Below are 6,675 nucleotides of genomic sequence, written 5' to 3' on the forward strand. Positions count from 1 at the left end.
GCCTTTGTGTGACTCTACAACCAGCCAATACTGTCAGTGTTTTGCTCAGTTCAAAGTTTAGATTGTATGTAGGAATGTGGGCCATTGAAGATGATAAGACGTTTGTGTTGGGTTTCTAAATAGTACTGGTGTCTTAGCGCTAAAATGTTTAGGTAAATACAGATTAACAAGTGTTCAAGAGTTTGGAGGGAGCTGGGAGTTGTCGAGAGTAAATTAACAAAATGAAAAAATATATATTATTGTATATAAATATAAATGGTAGAACATGCTCGAATTAAACAGCTCGTAACATTTTAGAAGTCACCACATTTTGTTTAAGAAAAGAAATATAGGAAAAGACAACACAGTCTTTAATATATCACTAAATCTTGTGATAAACCAACGTGGATGAATTTAATGTTAAAATGCCGACTGGAAACTAGAGCCCGCTCTCTATTTGCCTCTCAGTACGAGAGGTCACTCCGGCGAACACACCCTCACACATAGCTCGAATAGCTATGACAGCAAACATACGCAGGAACATACACGCCTACACATGCACTCACATACTGAGAGACACTTTTATACCAGAGTGTAGTACGCTGGCCTTGCATACAAGCAATACAGCACTTTACCACAGTTCAGAGTGGCCGCACAAAACAGGAAATCACGGAAGAGACTTCAAAGTTGTTCTTTCATGATGTATTACAAGAGTTAACAAAATCCTAAATTTTCCCGTTGTGTTTACCTGACAAAAGCATTGTGTCAAAATCGTTTGAGCATTGTCTAACTACATGTTTTCTCACTGAAACAGTGGCAAATTTTTATTTTATTTTTTTCAAATTTTTCACCTCTGTTAGCCTCTAAAACTGGAGTGCATTTTTCCTTCTTGCTTTCAATGGAAGCAATAAGACCGACATCAGATTATGCAATAACCTGTTATAAGGCACTTTATAGATGTGTCTGGACTGGCTGTGATGGCAACTCTGTCTGTCCAAGGCACTGTTCATTGTACTGATGTATGTATCTCCAGTGTTCTAATGTATTTCAGTTGGACTAATGCATCGACATTAGATTCATACTGTATATATATTTGACAGAATTATCTGCTTTGGAAAACTGTAAAAGCGACTAACATTGTAACTGTGACTGTGCAGTGTTAGAAGTGATACAGCATCCTTGTTGTGTTGTCAAACTGTGAATGTTATGGATATAAGGAGGCACTACATACATACGAGTCTCGTGCAGATCCCTCTGTAAAGAGGGTACATATGGACATCCAAAGTCTTCCCATAGGGAAAAGCAATATTGTGGCATTGATCTGTCCGTTAGTGTACTTTTCTTAACACATACCTTTAAAGGAACAGTGTGTAACATTTCGGGGTATCTACTGTAGTAGCAGAAATGGAATATAATATTCATAACTATGTTTTCATTAGTGTATAATCACCTGAAACTAAGAATCGTTGAGTTTTCGTTAGCTTAAAATGAGCCCGTTATATCTACATAGGGAGCTGGTCCTCTTCACGAAGTCCGCCATGTTGCTCCACCATGTCTATACAGTAGCCCAGAATGGACAAACCAAACACTGGCTCTAGAGAGAGCCTTTTGCATTTTTATATTACCTGAAGGCCGCCGTAGTTCTCTGACACACTTGTGAAACTGCGGTAATGTGAGCCGCAGAGTGCAAAACCGTGGCACCGCCAGCCGCCGTCTGACTCCTAAAGTAATGTTATTATGGTAATGTTAGCCTCTGAGCGAAGCGAACTGCGCTACCACGGTTTTGCACTTGGCGGCTCATGTTACCACAGTCTTGTAAAGGGAGGAGTGAGCGGAGGGGCACTCAGTTGGTTGCAATCTGCAACCACACCACTAGATACCGCCAAATCCTACACACTGCACCTTTAACCCTGACATAGCATAACAAACAGGCGGTTTCATGTAGGGATTGTGATGCATAATGTGTAATTTGTGGACACAGCTCCCATTGTGCGGTCCCCGTTGTTTTCTGTGATCCCTAACTTGATTGTTATGTTTTAAATATTTCAGGAGATCCTTTCTTGCTCTGCCAGTAAGAATTTATTTCCCTTACGTAACTACTGACAAAGTGGGAAAACTCCATATCAAATATGCCCAGCAAACAGGTACATGAGGGGGGTGTAAGAGTGATGTTCTGTTTTAATGAAGGCCAGATATATGTGTGACAGATAATCTAATGCTATCTTATTCAATGCAGCCTAGTTGTGGAACCCTGTGAAACTGTACTAGGGTATTGGCTGTTTTAACTTTTTTAAATGATCTTTGTTTTCTCACATAAGCCCCTTTGTACACTCTGACCTGCCTTGTCTTCTGTCTATCTGTCCTGAACCTACAAACGTGAGTCTTGAGGTCAGCCAACTGCTTGTATGTAGTGATTGCTGCAGTACTGAGTCTGCCCTGTACAGTGTAGGATGCTTCTCTGCAGTGGTGCAATACAGCACAGTAAATACAGTGTGACTGCCACCCAGTGGTTAACACCCAACACGTCAAATCATCTTCCCTCTAGTGGAAGGTTTGATTCAGATTGAAATGACTGCATAATGAAAAAACTGTGTCAACTAAACTTAAAGCTAATATTCTAATTTCATCTAAATGAGTGATAAAATCATTGCTACAATTTTCATAGTTAAAACAACATCAACATAACATAAATAATTGTTGCTAATTGCTTTAGATAATGCTATTAGTTAGATTGTTTACATGTATACATAATTCTGATCCCTAAATACATTTAAAAAGGGGTGATGTGTATGAATAAGTTTACACTAAATCTGTTAGGAAAAGGATACATGCGTCAATTTCTACAAAACATGAATCCTGTATCAAATCGCTCTCATAGTGAGCATTAAACAGTTCCAGATAGTCTGAGTGTTACTGTCACATTACTCACTAAAATAACTAAAAGAGTTCTGACTGACCACTACGATTCCTCAGAGTTAGTATTGCTCTTACTGCCAGAGCGGCTGAAACTCACACTGCCAATCCAAGAGTCTCACGTCTGCTGTTGTTACTACACTATTACAATGACACACAACGACTAAAACATGTTGTACTACCATCTACCGCTGTATTAATGGCATTTCAGTACTAAATTGTAGATGGTATTGCTCTCTTCTGTATTTCTAGCAGCCGAAACTCACACTGCCAAGCCAAGAGTCTGACGTCTGCTCTCCGCTTCCCACATTCCACATAGATCAAATGATCAAACCACTATATAATGTCGGAAAAGAAAAGTCAACTTTACTACAATCCTGATCCAATGGATGATAAATCAAACAACATGTTCTTATTCTGGCACTGACACAATTGTTTTCTTTTTCAGAATTTTTAGATAGTGTCAAATTATTGTTAGCAATGCCAGTGATACATATTTTAACCTACTGTGTGTTAACATTATATTACACGTCTAGCAAACTGCCTCCTATAACTCTGGAAAAGAGATTATTTTATAGACCAAGGCTAGCTAGCTTTAGATTTTGAATTACGCACACAAAGGCTGACACTGACCTCTCTGCATTTTCTCCCCCTCTGCATTTGAAACTATTTCAACAATGTTTTCTACACATCTAGCGGCTGATTTATTTTAATCTAAATAACAAATTCATATCTCCACACTATACACTAATGTTATACATATTATAGTATTTTATAGTAAGTCGTCATCTTGCAGCAAATGACTATATTTTGCTTACATCGGCACAGTATATACACAACACATGTGCAACCCCAGGTTTCCTCTGATTGTCCAGCTGTTTGTCTGTGTTTGTGACCATGTTGCTCATGCTCCCTTCATGACTATGCATCTCAAACTTTTGACTTGTTAAAAAGAAATACATACTGGAAATAAAATGTTGTTTGAAATTCCCTCAGCACTGTCGGGTCTCATTGTGTCTTTATCCGACTTTAGAGAACGCTCATTCACTTCATCCAGTTCAGATGAAGAGAGCAATCGCTCAATTTAGGGTCGATCTGATTTTTGTGTGTTTACGTTATGATGTATTGGTAAATAGATACAGTATTACTGTGATAAATGATCTACAGAGACACAACCAAAGAAGAATTGGTTGATACTGATACTGTAGAGTACTAATCAATATCAAACCGCATAGCTTTTAAAGTCTAGACTCGAGTTACGCTGGTATATTAATTGAATGGGCAATAATTCAATGTTCTTTGATTCCTGAAATACTCATTGTGGTATAGCAGTGCAAATATCATCCAGGTTTGTAATAGCCATGCTTGTTCTACCACACTATTCACTCACATCACTTACAAGATTAACACAATTCCTTCCACCCGCAACTTTATGGTCAAATCTGGTCTTTTTGGGAGTACAGCACACAAACAAGAAAAGACAAACGTCCGACAATACATTGTTCTCCAGTATCTCCATGTAATGCTACAGAAGAAACAAAAAGTTGCACAGAATCTGCCCTGTTTGCCTTGGCTAAGTCTTATTCAGAACCACAATATGATGTGTAACAAGTTAAGTGAGGTGACATAGAAATACAATTTCCATAAATCTAAATTTATATTTGTACCTATAATATTCAGAAAATCCCACTTAAGCTTTCCAATTTTCATTAACTGGTTCTTTTGGCTAGGGCGCTGATTTACAAGCACAATTTCTCTCTGAAGAGATGTTATATTTGGAACAACTGTAATATTTTATATAAGAACATGTCTCTATTTTATGATAAATGGTTTAACAATGGTATTATACTCATGAGTCAGTTGTTTAATAGAGAAGGACTACTTTATAATTACTCAGAATTTCTCGCCAGGTACAATATACCAATAATCCCAAAATAATTTTCTATAGTTTTTGATGCTATCCCATCTGGTTTGTACATATTATTGAAGAATGCTGACCACTCTCCGCCCTTGTCAGTGTCGCCCCGCTGACTCAATTCAATCTCTGTTAGCTAAAGTCTTTTTTTCTGTTAATAGAGGTATGAACTCCAGGATAAGGGCCTTGTTTCAGGACAGCGTGGTTTCTACTCCGGCAGCAACATTTTATTGGAGTAATTTTTGTTAGTGATATTGACTGGAAGAAAGTTTGGTCCTTACAGCAAAAGTTCCTTCTAACAAATAAAGGTAAAAGAGGTGTCATTTAAGTTGATCCACTGATTCTATCCAGTGAAACCTTTCTTACAAAAGTAAAAGAGTGACATAGATGTACATTTTTCCTTCTGCGAATCACATCCTGAAACTTCCTCTCATTTATTCTGGTCCTGTAAATTTACATGTGAATTGTGGAAAGATGTCAATAATTTTATACTTGTTAACATTTTCTCAGATTTTGCACTGTACTATAGAAATATTATATTTGGTTGCTACGAGAACAGTGAAAAAGACAGTAATGCATTTTTTCTTATTAATTTAATTTAAATTCTCGCAGTTCCACATTCACAAGTGTAAATTTACCAAAAGAAAAGACTAATTTCTTTGTATTTATGAAAGAAATGGAATTATATCCGTCAACAATTTCTTCTTAGCAAAACAAAAAAGCAATGAAAACAATGAATGTATGCAATATCTTTAAAGTTTTTAAGTGAAATTATTGTCATACTCTTGCGTCGTCTTTTTTTAATTTATTTTATTTTATGTTGGTTTTGTTTCATTTCTGTTGTCCTTTTATGTTTGGCACAGCTCTTTGTTTATGTTTTCGCTATGTTTCTTCTGTATGTAAATGTTTTTAATGTTTTCTGCTGTTACTATGTATACTGTCATTTTGAAATTTAAAAAAGAAAAGTGCAGCTGATGACGCGTTGATGACGCGTGAATCCGCCTCCTTCCAGAGCAACGCTGCTCTTAACGGCTGCTGTAACCACGACAACCACAGACTCATTCGGCTGAAAGTCGCCAATTTGTTTGGTCGGAGAAGTCGGTTCCTCTACTCCTCCTCTCTCTCTCTCTCCTCTCCTCCTCCTCTTTTCCCGCAGATGTTCAGTCTCTGCTTGTTGTTCCTCTGTCAGAGAAGGTGGAAGAGAGGCTCATGTTTCTCACATCTGACGTCACTCAGCTGTGTGCGCTGAGGAGACGTTCTATGGCGCATGCGCACAGAATGTCATGATATGATGTGACGTCATCTGCTGCCTCTTATCATGACGTCATGGCTTTGCTCTGGATGTGGTCACGATAAAAGGAAAGCCATGGCTTTGATCTGGAACTCACATATAAGATGAGATGAGCTGCATTGGGGAGATTTGTAGTGAAGGCTACAGCAGAAAAGGGGAGAGTGCAGTAAAACTAGGAGCAGCAGTAGAAAACAAAACTCGCGATACAACACAGTGCAAAAAGCAAATATAGGCCAGCTGCTTTCCACACTATTCATTTACAATGACTTCTGAGGAGAATACGATTATCAATATGCAGACAGAGGACAAACACCTGACACCTCAGCTGAAGACAGACTCCTTGGACAGACATGACCTGCTAAAACTTTATAACGAATCGGAGACAGAGAACAAACGCCTTAGAGATCAGATCAGGACACTTCAGATTAGGACATTTTACGTGGAACCAAATAACCGTTGTGACAATACGCAGACAGAGGACAAACACCGGACAGTTCTCCTGACGACAGCTCAGGAGTGGACAGCCTACATGAAGGTAGCTTACCTGCTAAACCGTTGTGACAAATCGCAGACAAAG

Source organism: Sebastes fasciatus, chromosome 7, assembly GCF_043250625.1.
Source record: "Sebastes fasciatus isolate fSebFas1 chromosome 7, fSebFas1.pri, whole genome shotgun sequence".
NCBI lineage: Eukaryota > Metazoa > Chordata > Actinopteri > Perciformes > Sebastidae > Sebastes > Sebastes fasciatus.